The 23,008-nt window shown below is 40.2% G+C and overlaps 1 protein-coding gene across 1 annotated transcript in view; it reads left to right on the forward strand.

The window, feature by feature from the left end:
- The first annotated feature begins 56 nt into the window (after nt 1–56).
- LOC108390166 (E3 ubiquitin-protein ligase E3D) overlaps nt 57–23,008 on the forward strand; it is a 247,507-nt gene continuing 224,555 nt past the window's right edge. Inside the window, exons 1-3 of the transcript XR_012124130.1 lie at nt 57–192; nt 978–1,086; nt 17,042–17,206. The gene's annotated coding sequence lies outside the window, so the exon portion shown is untranslated. The remainder of the gene's footprint in view (nt 193–977; nt 1,087–17,041; nt 17,207–23,008) is intronic.

A 23,008-nucleotide genomic window follows, 5' to 3' on the forward strand; every position in this document is an offset into this window, starting at 1 on the left:
TGCCTGCCGCTACCACCGCCCTCCAATGCCTTCTTCCGCTGATGCCGACGTTGCTGCCTTCGCCAGGGCTCATGGCCCTCCACTGCGAGATCCCTCAGACTGGTAACACCTCCAGCAGGGGCCCGCCTGCCAGGGACCCGGCTCCCTGGTTCCTATGCAGGCCTCGCCGCCTTGCAGCAACCTCAGTTCATAGTAAGTAGCCACCCCCATGTTGGCTTTTCTATCAGGGAGTTTGGGGGTGTTGCATGGTCCTTGGGAGGAAAGTGGAAAGCTGTGGGTGGGCATTGGAAAGCAATGGGCAGCGCATGCACCTACCCAGCCAGGAAGGTGACTGGATCTCAGCCAGGAGCTCCGCAGGCCCGCCAGCTTCTCTGACTTCGGGTAATGGTTCGGATGTCTGGTCCGTGGGTACGCGGGCATGGCTGCTGCGAGGGTGCATCCGCGGGGTTCGGGGGGTCTCCTGTGCTCCCAAACGGGTCAGCGCAGGAGTAGGCCAGTAGTCCAGGGAGTGTGTCAAGGTACCTGTGGCTGCGTGGTGGCAGCTTGGCCCACTGGTGAGTGTGTCGCTGTGGTGTCTGCTGTGTGTGCGGTAGCTCTTGTACGTGTGGTGTTGTGTGAGAGCACTGTGCGGCCTGGGACAGTGTTTGTGTCTCTGGGTGCCTGTGCACTAGGAGAGCTTGAGGAAGGCAGCTGGTTTTCCATAACTGCCTAGCAGAGAAGTCAGGTGGGGAGACTGGGGCGGGCTGCTGGGGAGATTGGCCTCAGCAGGGAGGCCCCTGGAGCATGCATAGTCATAGGTGAGAGCATCCTTCCTCACCCCCTTCCACCTGGCAGGTTGCCTGCAAATCAGGGCTTCCCCTGTGACCCACTGCCCCTGCCTTCGAAAAAGCCATCTGGTAGTGGACTGTCCCTTCTTAGTGGGGAAGCCCAGTGGGTGAGGTTCACCCTCTTAGTGACATTTTTGTTTTCCCTATAAGGTCTCCACAGGGAACAACTTCGTCTTTCTGAAGTCAACTCATGAAAGTTCTACTTGATCCATTTCTGCAAACATCTGCTGTTCCCTACCTTCAGGGTCACACGAGGCAGGTAGGTAAGTCCTTTTAGCATCCTTAGCAAGCCACCATTCATTGTCCTTCCTCATCCCATAGCATTACAGAGAGCACAGCTGTTCTCTGAGAAACTTCCCTCCTGCTTTCTGTGGTGGCTGCATCAACTTGCAGCCATTGTCCCACCAGCATTCCGTTGTCTCCACATCCTTGCCAACACCTGTAATTTTTTCTCTCTTGGATTTTTGGACAGTCTGACTAATGTGACGTGACATCTCATAGGATTTAATCTTGCATTTCCCTGATGATGAGTGATATTGAGCATCTTTTTATGTCTGTTGGCCATCTGTATGCCTCCTTGGCAAAAATGTCTTTGAAGTAGATGAGGGGTGAGAAAATGAGAATATTTGATATCTTGATCTAGGCGATGGTGATGTGTGTACATACATCAGACTTCATCGAGCTTTGCGATTTGTGCATTTTATTGTATGTATTTTGGTGTAAAGTTTTTTTAAGAACAAAAATTAAGGTCCTTTGACAAGGGTCAGTGTTGGAGAGACACACTGTGTATTGTGGCACCCTGTGGAGGTGAACTTGGGCTGCTCTAATATACATGCATCCATGGGTGTAGGAGTGGGTAGTTGCCGTCGTGCAGCTGTCTAGGCAGGCTACTTAGTGAAGTGGTCATTCCTGCTTGCTGATGCAACCCAATCTGGTACATGCTATTAGAAAATTAATAAATAATGAAGTACGGTATAGGAGTTAAAATTTTGTCCCATGGTGCTATCAAAACAGAGGGTAGCTTTTGGACAGAGGAGGTGAGGAGGCCTGAAGCACACATAAACTCCTGGCCCCCCTCTCCTTGGCGTTACTTACAGACCCTGATGAGTACCGGGAAGCCCAGCCAGAGGGTCAGTTTCCTGGGGTAAATGTCAGGTAGCATCGAGTTCATTCTCCTTCTAGGCTTGTGGCTCCCAAGGCCTTAGCCTGAGTTGAAAGGGGCATGCTATGGAAGTATGAAGGACTTAGACCTATAATTTAACATTGAAAAAGTTACGTAAATTTTACTAATACTTCAGTAGTTGAGAAAGAGGTCATGATATTGGCTTGAAAGCATTTTTTGGTGGTTTGATTCCTTGTTTGCTTAAGTTGACAAAGGCAGGCTCCTCAAATGTATGGTAAGGTGCGGAGCAGCTGTGTAATCATTCAAGATTGGTATTAGTTAGTTCTACTATGTGCACTTCTCATTTAGAAGGTAGAGCTTCTCAGATTATGAAAACTTTAACGGCAGTTAGTGAAATAAAGGATCCTCTGGGCGACACAGTATTTCATGTTGTGTAAGCATCTGGGTAATCAGAATAATGTGGTATGCCTGAAAGTCTGAGAAAATGTTGAGGGGGGAAAAATTATATTAACACCTACAAATATAATTGTAAAGTGAATCTTTGCTCATGTAGGGTTGAAGGTATATCCTGAAAATAGAGGAAATCAATGTACAAATCCCCCCATAATAGCAAAAACCACACCTATGGAGAGCACATAAATAAAATGTACCACATAGTAAGTATCATAAAGAATAATATCTAATGGTGAATTAAGTAGTACAATACCAGTTAAGCCCCCTACTGTAAGCAAGAAAATAAAGCTCAGGGCCCATAATATGGCCGGGGATCATTTTACATTTCCACCGTGCAGAGTTGCTAATCAACTGAATACTTTCACACCTGTTGGAATTGCAATAATTATAGTGGCGGATGTAAAACAGGCTTGTGTATCAACATCTATGCCTACTGTAAATGTGTATGCTCATATAATGAAGCCTAGAAAACCAATGGACATTATTGCCCAGACTATGCCCATATACCCAAAAGGTTATTTTTTCCCAGAATAGTAGGTTACAATATGAGAGATGATTCCAAAGCCAGGAAGGATTAAAATATATACTTCAGGGTAACCAAAAATCAGAATAAGTGTTGATATAAAATTGGATCCCCTCCCCCAGCAGGATCAAAAAATGTGTTTAGGTTGAGATCTGTTAAAGCATAGTAATGCTGGCAGCTAGAACACGGTAGAGACACTAGTTAGGAGTACGGCTGTAACTAGAACTGATCACACAAGTAGTGGAGTTTGATATTGGCTTATAGTGGGCGGTTTTGTGTTAATAATAGTTGTGATGCAGTTACTAAAGCCCCTAGAATTGACACCTGCTAAGTGAAGAGAAAAAAAGGTTAAATCCACTGAGGCACTTGCATTGCTAAATTACCTGTTAAGGGGGGCATATATGGTTCACTGGGTTCCTGCTCCTGTTTCGACTGTAGAGGATGCTAGGAGAAGAAGAAAGGAGGGAGGGAGGAGTCAAAAGCTTATGTTATTATTTATATGGGGAAATGCTATGTCTGGGGCACTAATTATTCAAGGCACTAGTCAGTTTCCAAAGCCCCCTATTATAATAGGTACCACCATAAAGAAAATGATTAAAAAGGCGTGCACGGTTATGCTTACGTTACAGATGTGGTCACTACCTAAGAGGGTCCCAGGCTGGCCTAGTTCAGCACTGTAAGGAGGCTTAGAGTGGGTCCCACTATTCCAGGTCAAGTGCTAAAAAGAAGGTATAATGTGCCGACTTCTTTGTGATTAGTTGAAAATAATCAACGATTGATGAACATGGGTAAGGTGGCTGAATAAGTATTAGACTGTAAATCTAAAGATAGAGGTAAAGTCCTCTTCTTGCCAAGTCCTGAGGTGTTTTACATACTGAATTGAAAATTGAGAGAAGCAGCTTCAATTCTGCCGGGACTTCTCTCGCCACCTTTTTTTTTTTTTATGGCGGGAGAAGTAGATTGAAGCCAGCTGATTAGGGTTTTTAGCTGTTAACTAAAGTTCCATGGGTTTGTATCCCATCAATCTAGTGAGGATTTAGCTTAATCAAAGTGTTTGATTTGCATTCAAGTGATGTAGGATAGAGTCTTACAGTCCTTAGGATCAGAAATTAAGTGTTTTTTATACTTGCTTAGAGCTTTGAAGGGTCTTGGTCTGTGTAATCTCAATTTCTAGTTTAGAATTGATATGGTCGGAATTGGTGGAAGTATTTATTGTGGATAGAATAATTAGGGGTGGGGCTAATTTTATGTGTTTCATAGTTTCAAATTGTCACTTTTATGTTGTTGGTTATTGGGAATATTGTTAGTGTTGTGGAGTAAGTCAGCACGTATAAAAATATAAGTTTAGTAGAGCTATTGCTGCTATTAGTGGCAATATTATGTTGTTGTTTCTGCTAAGTTCTTGAATGATCATGCACTTTGGTAAAAATCTGGATAATGGTGGAAGGCCTCCAAGTGATAGTTAGGATTGTGAGCATAATGGTTGTAGTTAGCAGTGTCTTACTTGATAGGTGAGACAAAGATAAGGTTGTCGATGAGTTGTGTACTAGCATTACAAATACTGATAGGGTCATTATAATATACATTAGGAGATTTAGAATAGTAATAGTTGGGTTTTATGTTGTTGTTATTATTCAACCTGTGTGGGCAATTGAGGAGTAAGCTGTAATTTTTTGTAATTGTGTTTGGTTTAGACCCACTCAGCCTCCAATTAAAATTGAGAGTGTTAAGTTTATGTTAACTGTGGGTGAAATTTGACACAGAACTGAGATGGGTGTGATTTTTTGTCGGGTTAATAGTAATATGCCCTATGACAGCAGGGTTCCTTGTGCTACTTCTGGAACTCAGAAGTGGAATGGGGCTATTCCCAGTTTTATGGCTATGGCGGTGGTAATGATGATAGATGCCATGGTATCATACATTTTTGTAATAGCCCATTGTCCATAGAATATGAGATTGGTAGTGATGGCTAGCATTAGTGATATAGATGCGGGCGGTAGCTCGTACTAGGAAATATTTTGTTGTTGCCTCTATAGATAGTGGATTGAATTTTTTCATTAAAATAGGAATTATAGCAAGTATTTTTATTTGGAGTCCTTGGGGGAGACCTGGAGAGAGCCAGATGGACTGCAGTGCTATAGAAGGTGTGGCAGTGGCAGACACTGTCCAGGGACGGACGGGAAAGGGGAATTGGAAAGAATTCAGGAGCCCAAGGCCCTGGGTTAGGAGTGGAAGCCTGGCCTCATGTGCTTTTCCAGGAACGTGGCTGTGGGTGTGGACTCAGCCCATGTGGGTCCCTCTCTTATACAGCAGCAGCTGAATGCTGGTGTTGCTGGGCACGTCTCTCCCTGGGTACTAGGTGAAACCTCACCCCGAATCAGGGACAGTTCTTGACTCTGATAGGGAAAGAATTCTCGACCAGGTCAAATGTGCTCCAGGAAGAAAGGAATTCATTAAAGCAAGAGTAGAAAGCGAATGTCAGCAGCTGTGCAGGCAGTAGAGAGCAGGGCAGAGCAGAGGGAGAAAAAAACGTTCACTGAATTGCTGCTTGGCACAGGTCATATTCCTTGGCAACTCCTGGCATCCGGTGTCCACTTGATCTGCATGGCGTGAGAATTATATCCCTACAGTCCCAGAATTTGGGGAGCCATGGAGCACTGGATGGAGTGAGATTATGTCCTAAGAACTACTGCTTCCCCATTGGCCTTAAATAAAACAGGGAGAGAGAAAGGATTATAAAACTAGAAAGCTGAATAAAGTAGCAAAGTGACAGAGACATTTAGCTCTGGACGTGGAGGTCAGAGGGTTTTTGTCTTAGGGTAAATAGTTCAGAGCCAAGTCCAGTTGGCTTGTGCAACAAGAAGGTTCATTTACTGTCAGACAACGTACACACCCAGACGGGAGTGGAGGTGACCTGAGAGAGGAGGCGCAGTTAAGGGCCTTTTGGGTAGCTCTGGGCGTAAGGCATGCTGCATACAGCTGATTCCTAATTCCTTTGAAGTTTTGTCTTAAGAGTAGAGTTATTCAGGGGACTGTGTTGATCCATTTCTCAGCATTTTTTATCCCCCTAGGTTCATTTGCCGTTCTCAGGTCTCTCCCATCGTGGTTACAATGTTCCTTAATTGATAGAGGGGCTGGAAGAAGCAGAACAGCATGTAGATGAAGTTAAAGTATAAAGTGGGCTTTTTTTAGGCTGAGTGTATTTTACAGTGGCACGACCCTCATCCCATTTCCCTGCTCTGTGTCACTGCGAATGCAGAGAGTGGATTGAGAAGGTGTCTCAAAAACTTCTGCACTTTCTTTGACAGTCAAAACTTCCCAGTAACATCCAGTTAGTTCTCATCTTGGTCACCCGAGGCAGCTGCGAATGGGTGACGTGGGTGCTGTCACTCAGAAGTGGGACCTGCTGCTTAGACATTCTTTGTGCTCCATTGTAGTCAGAGCAGCATAAAGTCTGCTCATAGTCAGGAAATTAAAATTCTAGGTTTGGGAAATTCCCCCCCTAACTACACCCTATCGTGCTGCCTTGCAAGTGCTCAGACAGCCAGGAAGCATCTCCAGCGGAAGTGGAACTTGCGCTGCCCCATTTGACATGGCGACGGGGAGTCGCTGGGCCACCTCCTCTTCCCTGTCGGGTTTTTCCAATCTGAACCCTGAGAGGAGCGGAGCCCCTTGCACTGCAAAGCTGAGCACACACAGCAGCTGTTCAGCTGCTCTGACTCCAAGATTTTGTTCTTCATAGGCCCCTGTGTGTAAGGCTGGGTGGTGAGGTGACGGCTGGGGGAGGGGAGAGCAGCTGACAGGAAAACAGACTCCTGAAGCCATTTCTCCCATCTCTCTGCTCATGTCCCTGGGGAGGAGGGCCTCGGCCTTGGCATATGCCGGAAGCCTTGACTTTATTCTCCTGAAAGGGATCGTCTTTGGTGCAGATCAATGACACAAGAAGGAAGGAAATAATAGTGGAAGTGGGGAGCTCTGTGCCTCCTCTCTGGGAGAGAGAGGTTCCTGCAGGCATTACGGGTATGTGGAGATACCTGTTGTGATGTAATGATTGATAAGAAGTAAATATTTGGTAATTCAGATGACCAAAATACATTTCCTAGGTATTTTTGCTCCTCATCCACAGTTCCTGAAAATCCTGCTGAGCCATAACTGTCCAATGGGTGTCTTGTTAGGTTAATGCAGAGGCTTTGGGGCCCTAGCCCAGGGTAGAGGCTGGTTGCCAGGGGCACCAGGCTTGTGGTTAGAGGGTGGGAACTTTCAGCCTCCAGCCCCCAGGGAAGGAAGAGGAAAGGGATGAGGGCTGGAGGCTGAATCAGCAATGGCCAGCGATTTAGTCAGTCATGACTCTGCAGTGAAGCCCTCAGAAAAGCCCATGAGAAAAGCACATCTCTCTCTCAACTTTTGCTTCTCTATCAGAGCTTCCATGCTTGGGAAACCAGGTCGCCTGCACAGGCCACCATGCCAGGCCCCAAGCACCTGGAGGATAGAAGCTGCTTTATTTGGGACCTTGCCATATGTGTGTGTTCATCTGGCTGTTGTGTGCCTATGGTATGTACTCTTTGTTGAACTGGTAAACGTGTTCCCTGAGCTTCTGAGGCACCCTAGCAACTTGGGCAGACCTAAGGGGGAGGTCGTTGGAACCTCCAATCATAGCCTGTAGGTGGGAAGCACAGGGTAATTGCGTGGGCCAGGCAACTGGGCTCTGGAGTTGGGGTGGAGGGCAATCTTGAGAATAGAAACCTTACCCTGGGGAATCTGGTGCTGCCTCCAGGCAGATTTCCTCAGAGTTGAGTTCTCAGACACCCTACTGGTGTTCGAGAATTGCTTGGTGTTATATGCATTGGAAACAGGTCCAGTATGCTGAAAGGAGTTCCAGTGCTGTGTATGAAAAAGAACGCTGGGTCATATGATACTGTTATGAATATTTTTAGGCACCTCCACACTGTTTTCTACAGTAGCTGCACCAATTTACAAGGTCACCAACAAAGCACGAGGGTTCCCTTTTCTCCACATCCTCATCAACGTTTGTTATTTCTTGTTTTTTGGTACAAGCCATTCCGACTGGTGTGAGGTGATAGTTTGTTGTGAATTTTTTTTTTGTTATCATTAATGTACAAATTACATGAGCAACATTATGGTGACTAGACTCCCCCCCATTTCAAGTCGCCACCCCATACCCCATTACAGTCACTGTCCATCAGCGTACTCAGATGCTATAGAATCACAACTTGTCTTCTCTGTGTTGTAATGCCTTCCCTGTGTGCCAACACCCCCCCCCCACATTATGTGTGGTAATTGGAATGCCCCCTTTTCCCCCTTATCCCTCCCTTCCCTATCCTCCCCAGTGCTTTTCCACTTGGTAACTGTCAGTCCACTCTTGGGTTCTGTGAGTCTGCTGCTGTTTTGTTCCTTCAGTTTTTCCTTTGTTCTTATACTCCACATATGAGTGAAATCACTTTGTACTTGTCTTTTTCTGCCTGGCTTATTTCACTGAGCGTAATAATAATACCCTATAGCTCCATCTGTGTGGTTGCAAATGGTAGGATTTGTTTTCTTTTTATGGCTGAATAATATTCCATTGTGTATAATATGTACCTCATCTTCTTTATCCATTCATCTGCTGATAGACACTTAGGTTGCTTCCATTTCTTGGCTATTTTAAATAGTGCTGTGATAAACATAGGGGTGCATCTGTCTTTTTCAAACTGGGCTGCTGCATTCTTAGGGTAAATTCCTGGAAGTGGAATTCCCAGGTCAAGTGGTATTTCTATTTTGAGCTTTCTGAGGAACCTCCATACTGCTTTCTGCAATGGTTGAACTAATTTACATTCCCACCAGCAGTGTAGGAGGGTTCCCCTTTATCCGCAACCCCACCAACATTTGTTGTTGTTTGTGTTTTGGATGGTGGCGATCCTTACTGGTGTGAGGTGATATCTCATTGTGGTTTTAATTTTCATTTCTCTGATGACTAGCGATGTGGAGCATCTTTTCATGTGTCTGTTGGCCATCTGAATTTCTTCTTTGGAGAACTGTCTGTTCCGCTCCTCTGCCCATTTTTTAATTGGATTATTTGCTTTTCTTGTTTGTTGAAGTGTGTGAGCTCTTTATATATTTTGGATGTCAACCCTTTATCGGATCTGCCATTTATGAATATATTCTTGCATATACTGTAAGGTACCTTTTTGTTCTATTGATGGTGTCCTTTGCTGTAGAGAAACTTTTCAGCTTGATATAGTCCCACTTGTTCATTTTTACTCTTGTTTCCCTTGCCTGGGGAGGTATGTTCTTGAAGAAGTTGCTCATATTTATGTCCAGGAGATTTGTGCCTATGTTTTCTTCTGAGAGTTTTATGGTTTCATGACTTACATTCAGGTCTTGGATCCATTTTGAATTTACTTTTCTGTATGGGGTTGGACAGTGATCCAGTTTCATTCTCTTACGTGTAGCTGTCCAGTTTTGCCAGCACCATCTGTTGAAGAGAGTGTCATTTCCCCATTGTATGTCCCTGGTTGCCTTATCATATAGCAATTGACCACATATGTTTGGGTTAATGTCTGGAGTCTCTATTGTGTTCCACTGGTCTGTGCCAGTAGCAAACTGTCTGGATGACTGTGGCTTTGTAGTAGAGCTTGATGTTGGGGAGCGAGATACCGCACCCACCCACACACACAGACACACTTTTGTCTTCCTTCTCAGGATTGCTTTGGCTATTCGGGATCTTTGGTGTTTCCATATTAATTTTTGAACTATTTGTTCCAGTTCGTGGGAGAATGCTGTTGGTAATTTGATAGGGATTGCATCCAATCTGTAGATTGCTTTGGACAGGATGGTCATTTTGAAGATAGTAATTCTTCCTAGCCAAGAGCGTGGGATGAGTTTCCATTTGTTAGTGTCCTCTTTAATTTCATCTTAAGAGTGTCTTACAGTTTTCAGGGTACAGGTCTTTCACTTCCTTGGTTAGGTTTATTCCTAGGTATTTTATTCTTTTTATGCAATTGTGAATGGAATTGTTTTCCTGATTTCCCTTTCTATTAGTTTATTGTTAGTGTATAGGAAAGCCGCAGATTTCTGTGTGTGGATTTTGTTTCCTGCCACTTTGCTGTATTCCAATATGAATTCTAGTAGTTTTAGAGTGGAGTCTTTAGAGCTTTTTATGTACAATATCATGTAATCTGCAAATAGTGACCGTTTAACTTCTTCTTTACCAATTTGGATTCCTTGTATTTCTTAGTTTTGTCTAATTGCCGTGGCTAGTACCTCCAGTACTATGTTGAATAACAGTGGGGAGAGTGAGCATGCCTGTCTTGTTCCCGATCTCAGAGGAAAAGCTTTTAGCTTCTCACTGTTCAGTATGATGTTGGCTGTGGGGTTGTCATATACGGCCTTTATTATGTTGAGGTACTTGCCCTCTGTTCCCATTTTGTTGAGAGTTTTTATCATGAATGGATGGTGAATTTTGTTGAATGCTTTTTCTAGCATCTGTGGAGATGAATGTGTGGTTTTTTTCCTGTTTGTTGATGTGGTGGATGATGATGATGGATTTTTGAACGTTGTACCATCCTTGCATCCCTGAGATGATTCCCAGTTGATCATGGTGTTTGATCCTCTTGATGTATTTTTGAATTTGGTTTGCTAATATTTTGTTGAGTATTTTGGCATCAACATTCATCAGGGATATTTTTCTATAATTTTCTTTTTTGTTGGTGTCTTACCCTGATTTTGGTATTAGGGTGATGTTGGCTTCATAGAATGAGTTTGGGAGTATTCCCTCCTCTTCTGTTTTTTGGAAAACTTTAAGAAGAATGGGTATTATATCTTCTCTGTATGTCTGATAAAATTCCGAGGTAAATCCATCTGGTCCAGGGGTTTTGTTCTTGGGTAGTTTTTGGATTACCGATTCAATTTCTTTGCTGGTAATTGATTTGTTTAGATTTTCTTTTTCTTACTTGGTCAGTCTTGGAGTTGTATTTTTCTAGGAAGTTGTCCATTTCTTCTAGGTTTTCCAGCTTGTACCGTATGGGTATTCATGGTATTCTCTCATCTTTGTATTTCTGTGGGGTCTGTTGTGATTTTTCCTTTCTTGTTTCTGATTCTGTTGATGTGTTGATTCTCTTTTTCTTTTAATAAGTGGCTAGAATCTTATCTATTCTGTTTATTTTCCCAAAGAACCAGCTCTTGGCTTCATTAATTTTTTTCTATTGTTTTATTTTTCTCAATTTTATTTCTTCTCTGATCTTTATTATGTCCCTCCTTCTGCTGAGTTTAGGCCTCATTTGTTCTTCTTTTTCCAATTTTGATACTTGTAACGTTATACTATACATTTGGGATTGTTCTTCCTTCTTTAAATAGGCTTGGATTGCTGTATATTTTCCTCTTAAGACTGCTTTCGTTCCATCCCACAAAGTTGCGGCTTTGTGTTGGTGTTGTCATTTGTTTCCATATATTGCTTGATCTCTATTTTAATTTGGTCATTGACCGTTGATTATTTAGGAGCATGTTGTTAAGCCTTCATGTGGTTGTGAGCCTTTTTGCTTTCTTTGTACAATTTATTTCTAGTTTTATACCTTTGTGGTCCAAGAAATTGGTTGGTAGAATTTCATTCTTTTTAAATTTACTGAGGCTCTTTTTGTGGCCCAGTATGTGATCTATTCTGGAGAATGTTCCATGTGCACTTGAGAATGTATATCCTGTTGCTTTTGTATGTAGAGTTCTATAGATGTCTATTAGGTCCATCTGTTCTAGTGTGTTTGTTGTTCAGTGCCTCTGTGTCCTTACTTTCTGTCTGGTGGATCTATGCTTTGGCATGAGGGGTGTGTTGAAGTCTCCTAAAATGAGTGCATTGCATTCTATTTCCTCCTTTAGTTTTGTTAATATTTGTTTCACATATGCTGGTGCTCCTGTGTTAGGTGCATTTATAATGGTTATATCCTCTTGTTGGACTGAGCCCTTTATCGTTATGTAATGTCCTTTATCTCTTGTTACTTTCTTTGTTTTGAAGTCTAGCTTGTCTGATACTAGTGCTGCAACACCTTCTTTTTCCTCATTGTTTGCCTGAAATATCTTTTCCATCCCTTGACTTTTAGTCTGTGCATGTCTTTGGATTTGAGGTGAGTCTCTTGTAAACAGCATATGGATGGGTCTTGCTTTTTTATCCATTCTGTTACTCTGTGTCTTTTGATTGGTGCATTCAGTCCATTTACATTTAGGGTGATTATTGAAAGGTATGCACTTATTGCCATTGCAGGCTTTAGATTCGTGGTTACCAAAGGTTCAAGGTTAGCTTCTTTAATATCTTCCTGTCTAACTTAACTTGCTTATTGACCTATTATAAATACTGTCTGATTATTCTTTATTTGTTTCCCTTCTTATTCCTCCTCCTCCATTCTTTATATGTTGGGTGTTTTATTCTGTGCTCTTTTGTGTTTTCTTTGACTGCTTTTGTGGGTAGTTGATTTTATTTTTTGCCTTTAGTTAGTAGTTGGTTGGTCTGCTTTCTCTGCTGTGTTTTTATTTTCTCTGGTGACATCTATTTCGCCTTAAGAGTGCTTCCATCTGGAGCAGTCCCTCTAACATACCCTGTAGAGGTGGTTTGTGGGAGGCAAATTCCCTCAACTGTTGCTTGTCTGGGAATTGTTGAATCCCTCCTTCGTATTTAAATGATAATTGTGCTGAATACAGAGTTCTCTATTTAAGGCCCTTCTGTATCATTGCATTAAATATATCATGCCATTCTCTTCTGGCCCGTAAGGTTTCTGTTGGGAAGTCTGATGATAGCCTGATGGGTTTTCCTTTGTAGGTGACCTTTTTCCTCTCTCTAGCTGCCTTTAAAATTCTGTCCTTGTCTTTGATCTTTGCCATTTTAATTATTATGTGTCTTGGTGTTGTCCTCTTTGTGTCCCTTCTGTTGGGTGTTCTGAGTATTTCTGTGGTCTGAGCGACTATTTCCTCCCCCTGTTTCAGGAAGTTTTCAGCAATTATTTCTTCAAATACACTTTGTATCCCTTTTTCTGTCTCTTCTTCTTCTGGCACCCCTATAATGCGGATATTGCTCTTTTTGATTTGGTCACACAGTTCTCTTAATGTTGTTCCAATTCTGGAGATCCTTTTATCTCTCTCTTCGTCAACTTCTATGCGTTCCTGTTCTCTGGTTTCTAATCCATCAATGGCCTCTTGCATCTCATCCATTCTGCTTTTAAATCCGTCCAAAGATTGTTTTATTTCTGTATTCTCCTTCCTTAGCTCTTGCGTGTTTCTCTGCAAGTCTATCAGCATGGTTATGACCTTACTTTTAAATTCTTTTTCAGGAAGATTGGTTAGGTCTATCTCCCCAGATTCCTTTTCAAGGGAGACTGTCGGGGTTAATCTGGTCTGTATCAAATTCTTCTGCCTTTTCATGGCGATAGAGATAGTCATGAGTAGTTGGCACGTGTCAGTGGGGAGAATGTCCCTTCTTGCTAGTTTGTGGCCTTCCTCTCCTGGGAGAACAGCCACCTCTAGCGGCTTGTCCTGGGCAGCTGTGCGCAAATGGGGTCTCTGATTCCTGCCTGGCCGCTGTGCAGGAAGCTCCGCTTGCACTTGCTGTGGTCTCTGCTATGGCGAGGTCGCGCCAGAGCGGGAACAGGTGGGAGGCTGTTTATCACCGTGAGGGTCCTCGGAGCTGTGCTACCGCCCAGGGGTTTAGGGTACCTGGAGTTCCCTGGGTTCCCAGCTGCTGAGCTAATTGTGCCGGGATGCCTCTGTCCTCCGTCCTCCGTCCTTTAAGACTTTCAAAGGGCACTCTTTCTTCTTTGTCTCAGGGGTGCTAGCTGCGGGGACCCGCTTGCAGATTTTACTGCTCCGTTCCCATGATATCCAGCACCCCACGCACTGTGTGTCTGCGCTCTGGTGCAGATGGCTAGGGCTGGGTGTTTAATAGGCCTAGGCTCCCTCTCCCTCCCCGCTCCGACTCCTCTCCTCCGGCCAGGAGCTGTGGTAAGGGGCGCTCAGGTCCCGCCGGGCTACAGCTTGTATCTTACCCCCTTTGTGAGGTGCTGGTTTCTCGCAGGTGTAGATGTAGTCTGGCTCTTGTCCTGTATCTTCTGGTCTGTCTTTTTGGAATTTAGTTGTATTTGTTGTATCTTCAAACATATATATGTTTTTGGGAGGAGATTGCTGCTGCTCTACTCTCGCTGCCATCTTGGCTCCACCCCTATCCTCATAAAGAAATTTTAAGTGGGTATAAGTTCGCGAGTAGCTGCACTATCTTGTAGCAGTGAGTCTTGTTTTGACTTAGGAGTTTGTTCTTTTTACCCTTAAATGAGTTTCTAAGGCTTTAATCTCCAGTGGGGAAGACCCTTTTCTGAAAGTACAGCTGAGACATTCTACAGCTACAATGCAATTCAGCAGGTAAATAAATAAATAAATAGTATAACATAGACACACTAGTCTTAGTGGGATACAAATCCTATTGCCCTCAAAATATTCTTTATTATTTTGTGAATAAACTTCTTAACAGTAGTGAGGCTTGCCTATCCATGAATACACTGGTACATAATTATAATTCATCTAGATTTCTCTTACGTTTCTAGTCAAATTTTGTAATATTTACAATTGAGAAACTTTTTACTACTTTTAAAAATATATTTCTATGTACTGTTTATTATTTGTATTATTTCCATTATATTATATACTATGTCATAAAAATTTTTTTTATAAAGAGTTTGCATATTTCACGTCTACTGAATTATTATTAGTATTTTTTTTAATTTCGGTTACTTCACTTGGACATTCAGGGTACACCATTATATAATCATACCTATAAATTTCGAGATACTCATTTACTGCCCACAAAGCCGTGTTTAGGCAAAAGCTTTTATGTAACCATAAATTAATAACCAGACATGCATTTTCCTACGTGGGTCTTTCAAAGTTGGAAGACTCCTTGGACAGCTGACAAGGATGTTAAGAAGATATTCCCACGTATATATTAGGATTAGATCTTAATATGTCATGATGAGATGAGTTTTGCCTTCTTATTATGTTCCTAGATTTCAGAGCTGCTATCATAACATATTATTTGAAATTAGTCCTTTAAGTACAAATATGTTACAGTGTGATTTCCAGAAACAGTCTTTGGGAAGTTTGAAAATCTTTTTTAAGACCCAGAGAAACTAGCATTTTAAATATGCTATTCAGGTACTCCTTCTAAAGTATAATATAATGATATTTTATTTTCTATTTCAGCAGATTCCAATCTTGTGACATTGGTAAACATTTTATATGAGATTGTAAAGGTACTAAAGCTATCACGTAAAACCATTTTGATTTCTCCTTAATATACTGATGAATTACATATGTCTGTTTCCTGATTTCTGTAATGCAGTATACTTTGAATAGTTGAAAAAGTCCATAGTAATGCCAAAATTAACTTTGGCTATTACTTTTCTTTTCAAAAGTAATTGCTGTTTATAAGTTATGCCCCATCTATTAAAACTCAAAATGTGACTATAGTCCTACCCCTCTAAGATTTTTTTCCCCTGTGTTATCTGAGTGTTATGATAGTATATGGAAAAGTGTTTGTGTCTGCAGCCAGTGTATTATGCCTACTTTACTTTAGAGTCTTCTCATTACTCTGCTTAATCTGAAACTCTTCTGTGTCTTTAGAAAACAGTCTGTCAGTAAATTATACTTTGGTGGCCCTGTTTGACTCACAAGACTAGTAATTACAAATAAAATTATGGTTTGTTTAAAACTGTAGTGAGTTAAAATGATTTTTTAAATGCCAAAAGTAAGTATTTATTAAAAATAATTAATGGAAGAGTTTTATGAGTTTAAAAAAGATTTTTGGTCTTACTTTGATAATTAGGGACAGGGGAATACAGATTGTTCTAGTCATTTCTGTCCTTGAATAAAAAATTGCTATGATGACACTTAGTATTTTATTAACTCTTTTAAAGATGTGTGAGGAATAGTGAAGAAGGTGTTTGAGTCTAATGATTTAATACTTACCTTAATTTTTAGCTGAATTTATATGCACACTTTATGCTAGATTAGCAATTCTGTATCTATAAAGATATGTTAGTCTCTGAAACCCCAATTTAAATTTCTATCTACCAAGAATCTGTTAAAGATAGTAAAAATAATTATTCCGCATTTTAGCTACTAGATATGAAGAATTTACTAGTATAAAAAATTATTCAAGATACTCAATAGCATATAAATTTTCCTGTTCAGAAGTAATGTCAAAACTATCAGCAGCAAGCACTGATTGCATGGTATCAGAATTCTTTCACAGATGACAAGGAGGGTGAGAAAGAGGCAGTGGATCCAGATTGCTTTACAAGTGCCCAGATCCTTTCTAAACAGCTGCTCTTAATAGGAGGTGAATTTACTGAAGGACTGCGATGGGTGGGGATAAATAGGAAGAATTAGGCATAAAATTATGATGTGTACTGTAACAGATGTTGGGCACAGTCAAATATCCTGAGGTCTTGGCCCACCTCTGTCACTAGCAATGAATTTTAGACGAAAATGTAACCTATATCTCTCTCTTTTTAATATGCTTTAATATGCAAAATGAGAATATAATGTGCCAAAAAAATGAAAATGCTTTGTAAATTATAAGGTACTATATAAATGCAAGGCATAATAAATACTTAACAAACCTCCTTACCCTGGGCAGTAACTGAACGGAGCGAGAATCCAAAGCCAGTATCACTGTCTGGTTCAGCATCCTGCTCTGTCTCTGCTGTCCAGGCTCTCACATAATTGTTTTTTTTTTTTTTTTTTTTTGGTAGGGGGAGGCTGACTGGTTGGGGAGCCTAGGGGATGAGCTCCTGCAGGGAAGGTTAGGGATGCTTGAAGCTAGGGGGTATCTCACATACTTTTTGAATGCTTATTTTACCTCTTGACCAATTCCCTTATAATTTAATTATCATTGGATTGATTTTCCTCCTTTTTATCATTTTGTAGCCAGTTAATTGCGGAGCCAAGCTTCCCACTCTTTCTTCTTATTATTATTACCTATATCATCATGATTATGAACTTAATTATTATTTATATGTGTGCAGTATTCTGTGAATAATAGAATTGGTTTGTATTATTGTGGTCTTCTTTTCTCCTCATTCTTTAAAGTCTGTGTTGAAGACTATGGACCTTTCAGCCAGTCTGTCATATCGCAGAGATGACAGCTTGACACAGACGGCCATACCTGTGCCCTGGCCTTCGGTCTACTGACTTCAGATGCATACAGTTGTGATGTTCTCAGTCAGTCTCACTGAAAGAAAACTACAGAATGAGGTAAGAATGGAACAACCAGAGAGGGAAGCAGCATCTACTGCAGAAAAAAAAAGCAAAATCACGCAGAAACTATGGAGACGATCAATGGGAGAGACACCAAATGCTAATGCTTGCCTTTGCTTATGTGTTGTCCCCATAGCATCTGACAGTGGCATTGTCTTAATCATCTAGTATTTGCTAATCCACTATTACCTTAGCAATTACAAGTTTTGAAAAGCTAAATGCAATAGTTTTAAGTAGAATTCTTTCAAAATGCCAACTCTTCACTGAAAAAGAAAGTAAGCTATGATATATATTAATTCGATTAATAGCCAGATAAAGGGATCTTTACCACTAAGAACAAAAGAGGCAGTGATAAATTGGAAGTTGTTTTAATCTATTAAAAAGTTATAAATTTGAATAAATTGTATTGTTTATAATATATATGAACATAAAATGACATAAACTGCAGTAGAAATAGTTTGAAAGAAGTATTATGTTTTTAATTCACTCTAAAATGAATTAAAAATGCTTATAATGACTTCTGGTTTCTGATTCTATATGTAAGGAGCATGAAAGTTGCCACTTTGTCCTAACAGCAAGTAGAAAGCTGAACAGATTGAAAAATAAAAACTCTACTTGGTACATTAAAGAGGAGAACACCAGTCAAACCACTGGCCCAAAGACTGGAGAGACAAGGCGCGGGGGCTCCCAGGGCAGAGACTCCAAAGCCGAAGCCCTGTGGGGACCACGAGGCAGATCCTCCAAAAGTGGCATGCTGTGCACTTTTAAGTAGTTCCTTGGTGGTCAGTTACTGCATATCCTCACATAGTACAGATAGACATTTGAAGATGCCAGAGGCAAGAGGAAACGATGCCTCTTTCTCTGCAAAAGTGTCAGTCTAGCACCTAGTCAGCAAAGCTTCCGAACTCTGAAAAAGAACAGGACAAAGGATGGCTCAGTCAGAGACTAATATTGGACTAAAGATTGAAGTTTGGGAAAGCTAAAGATTCTGATCACTCTGGCATCTTTGCTTACTGCCAATACACACCTCAAATTTTCCTTCATTCTAGTTCCCTACAGAGAATCAAACTTATGGAAGGAGTAATTACTGAGCCTTGGTTGATTCAGAGAAATAACACTATCACAGTCTGTGAGGAGACCATATGCTAAAGATTAGTTCTTCCGCCCACAGCTCAAAAATAATTTTATTTTTAGGAATTGAAAAGTAGAAAAGGAAATGAAAAATATTCTGAGATAAGAAAACCTCGTGATCAAGCTTAAATGCAGGGGAATACTTACAGTCTCTCTTCAAGTATGCTGTAGGTTAGCATAGTTACTAGAAAAATGTAATGGTTGTAATAACACTGATCTGACTTAGGATGTGGTCTAGAAAGAGCACTGACAGAGCTCCCTGAGTCTAGAAATAGCTGAATCTTGGTCAATTTTGACTCTGAAGGAAGACCAGAAAATGATGAGAGATACAATGTTCTAGATGCTATGCTGTATTGTGAAGAAAGAGAAATAAGGGTGGGAACAGACGAATAAGGCCATATATTAACCAACTGCACTATATTGCACAGATAAGCTCGATTGTGTTGGCAGAAGGCTTATATTGTATAATCAACATGGCCAATCTTTAACTGGTGATTCCTTTTTCTTAAAGTGGTATCTACAGTATAAAAAGCAAGGTGAATGGGCTGGTAAGCACTTATAAATATCTATCAGTAAGTGAAACCACTACTCACATTTGTTGCATCTCTTATTTGCAGAAAAAACTGACTACTGTTGCCACAAAAGGGGAAAGATTTAAGATACTAAATTTACTCATGTTTCTATAGTATATCTTCCATGCATCCTCTACAGTTTACTTGGATCAGTCATTTGCAAGGCCTTTGTGGTACAGTTGATCTTAGGGAAAGTTTCCAGATGTATTTAAGTTCAATTTCCTTCATCTTTTTAATAAAGGGCCACATATGATCATATATAAGAGTTTTCCTGCTCTAACATTCTATAATTCTTCTCAAATGTTAGCAAATGGTTTAGGTCCTGGCCCTGCTTGACTATAACTTCTTTCAGCAAATTGATAAGACCTCACTGACCTTTGCCATGTCACCTGTGTGTTACAGGAATTGGTCTCTATTGATTGAAGTCACAGATGGATGTCTGCTTGCTGCTACTCCGTTCACTTTTGAAATTGTTAAAAAAAAAATTAAAAAGAACTCTTGATATTGGGGACAGTGTAACAGCCTGCCCTTTAATCTTGATTAGAGCTGTCAAATGTGTTTGCACGGTATTTGCCCTACACAGAAGTGCTTGGCCTAGGGAAAATAAGGGAACAGAATGCCAGCCACCTTGTTTGACTACTTTGTGAAGGTGACATTGATTTGACTTATTCATACTTACACAACTGACATGGCTTGACCAATAAACTATATTTTCTACATTAAGTAGAATTTTGGGGTCATATGCTCCAACTGCACCTCTATTAAGGACACCCTCATCTGGTAGTTGATCTGTCCCTAGGAGAAGTCTTAAGGAGACACCATCAGAAAAATAAATGTTTCTTTGACATTGTTCCCTTAGCTACAGATGTCTTCCATAAACTGATAAAATTTTGTATGGCTCTTATATAATTTTCTGTGTTTATGCTTGATTTCATGTGGGTTTTCAGTATGTGTATATACATATGCATTGCAAAGTATAGTAAGGGTTTCTCCAATCCTAGTTGACAGGATGGGTGAGAGCATAGTGCTGAGAGAAATATTTTCATATTTCATCAGTTCAACCACATGATTTCATCATTGAATAAGTGAAGATCATCCAGATTCTTGTGCACTCCTATCTACTCATCCTTCTGGTTTCGAGAAAATAAACATGAAGTGCTTAACCGTTTGATTGCAAGATAGTCTGCAAGGTCTGTATAGCATGACCTGCTCAAAAGAAACCAAACCAGCCACAATAAACAGAATCATCTAGAAGTAAAAGAATAGCTGTTAAAGTCATCAATAGTGCTTCAGTCCAACATCACACTTTATAGGAAATGAACTCGACTGAGAGCAGACACTTCGGTCTGAGATCACACTGATGTCAGTGGCAGAGAAAATACATTTTAACTGCACTGGACTTCCTCCCAAGACTTGTCCTAAGTCAGTTTGGTGTGGTGGATAGGATCATGAATTCTGATTCCAAATGCTTAGGTCTGACTCTTGGCTTCCCAACTGCCTGTGCTACCATGAGCAATTAGATTCTCTGTGCCTCTGTCTTATCATCTGTAGACTGGGGGAAATAATAACAGTTCCTTTTGTATGGATTCAGGGAGTTAAAATTTCTGAAGTGCTTAGGCCAAGGTCTATAAGAAAATAATAATAGGAAACAAGCACATTTCGTGGTAATGGTGGTGGTGATACCTTCTGTTGATGGCTTTGAAAGAATGAAGTATTCCCCTTCCATGGTGTCTGAATATGCCAAATTTTGTCACACACACGGTAGTTGGTTGCCTCAAAATAAAGAAATCAATAGGAACTGAAAATGGTTCTCAACTATGATGAATGCCAAAGTTAATAAATGAATTAAAAATACTGTCCTTTTTGTAAATGAATTTTAAAACCATCAAAAGAATATTTCTAATGGTATCTACCATTAGATTCATCTATCAGATTAATTATTTGAACTAAAACCATTCCTTGAGGTTTGTGGAAACCATTAAAGGACCTTTCCACAGATAGCAGGGGAGAATATTATCAGAGAAATGAGTATTTATAAAGAACTGCACCTGATTTTTTCTTCAGAGTTGGATTTTAGTAAAAAGAAGATAAAATATTGTGGAATTATAATGGGAGAAAAAATAAAGTGTAGTCTATTGATATTTAAAATTACATCTTTTGTAACATTCTTCTAACTTTTGTTACAGTTTGTAGATTTGTAGTGGTACTGATGGTTTAAACCATGAAGGAAAAGAAAGTAATTTATAAAAAGAATTTCATTATCAGATTTGATAAAATTATTCTGAACTCATATTCTGCTGAAGTTTATTGCAATAAATTAAACACATTTCACTGACCATGGTGCTTTGCTCAGTAAACAAACAAGAAATAATTAATTATATCACTTTAATTGATAATCACATAAAATAAGTGTAAAAATGTGAGGAATACTATAGAAAAGTCAGTGAACATGGTATGGCAAAGGTAAGTAGCAACCTTATTTTATTTAGCAAGCTGCATTACTTTTCATGTTTACTTTTACAGATTTATGTTCTTGCCACAATTTTGGAGATGTTTGAACATCCATGCCTACTTCTTGTCATATCAGTAACGATACGGAGCAAGCATCTTTTCTGTGCTTTCGTGAGTTGTCGCATTTCTTTGTAAGCTTGGATTGGCTTCCATCATTGTATATGGTACTTATGGTGTATAAAATCTCTCTCAAGAGTTCCCTTGATAGGAAGTTTCTTGTCAACATTAGTTCCTCTGGTATGTCTTCATCTTTTTCACTATGTTCTTCTTTCTTTTATGTTGGTAAGTTTTGTTTTGAGTTCCCCCAGCTGCTTAGGTAGAGGCTCTGAAACGGTACTGTCAGCATTCTCCTTGGCTACTCCTGTAACTCCATTCATGCTTGAGTATAACTTCACCTCCAGCATGATCACTTTTTGATCTTTTGCTGCACTTTCCCTCTTTTGGGCACTCCGTCTTTTGATTATTTATTTTTGTAAAATGTCATGTGGGTTTATCACGGGGAGACGAGGAGATAAAACAACTATACATTTTGCTGAGTGTGAACTAAATAACAGGTGCACAGGGACCAATCATGAACAGAGTTTGAAAGATGACATCATCGGTCGCTGATCATGCTGCAGATCTGTATTTACACAGTAATTTGTGGACTAAAGAAGTAGCAGTAAAGTTTATACTTTATGCAATTAGTCACTGTTGATACACTGTGGCAAATGAATCTGAGAGTGTTTGGCGGGTACTGGCATTATTAAACCAAGTCACGATACTTGAAATCTGTGCATAGTGAAGCCAAGCTAATTGCCTGCCTGCTGGAGTAATTTTCAGCATCCTGATCCTTCACACTTGTTAGGTGTATAACCAAGTACAACACATTTATTATTTTCTTTTCTTTAGCTATTAAAAATGACACTTGTATTTAAATTTTTTATTATTATTAGTGTTTAAAAATACAATTTATTTTTATTCCTTGTATCCTGAAACCTTGCTATACTCACTTATTTGTTCTAGTCACTTTGTTTTGTTCTTTTCTTTTGTAAATTTTTTTGGGTTATTCTACTTAGGGATCATGTGGTCTGCAATAATAAATAAAAATAGAGGCATTTTATTTATTATTTTCCTATCTTTATTTTTTAATTCCTTTTTATCACCTTATTGTATTGGCTGGGATCCCCGGTATAAGGCTGAATAAACATCCTTGCCTCGTTTCCAGTCTTAGAGGAAAAGCACTATTAAGGACGACACTGGTTTTAAATACCATAGTAGGTGTAGGTTTTTTTGTAGATGTTCAGTGTCATGTTTAATAATTCCTTTCTAGTCAGAGTTTTCTCATAAGTGGGTATTAAGTTGTGTGACATGCTTTTTCTGCATCAACTAACATGATCATATGCTTTTTCTTCTTAGTCTTTTGATGTAATAAATTACATCGGTTAATTTTGTAATGTTGAATCAAACCGGCCTAGCTTCTTCACGATAAGCAGCATTTTGCCACCATATTTTTATTCTTTTTTATATATTACTGATTAGATTTGCTAATATTTTAAGGCATTCTGCATCTCTTCATGATGGCAATTGGTTTTTAGTTTTCAGT

The sequence above is a fragment of the Manis javanica genome, chromosome 13, assembly GCF_040802235.1.
Source record: "Manis javanica isolate MJ-LG chromosome 13, MJ_LKY, whole genome shotgun sequence".
Lineage (NCBI taxonomy): Eukaryota > Metazoa > Chordata > Mammalia > Pholidota > Manidae > Manis > Manis javanica.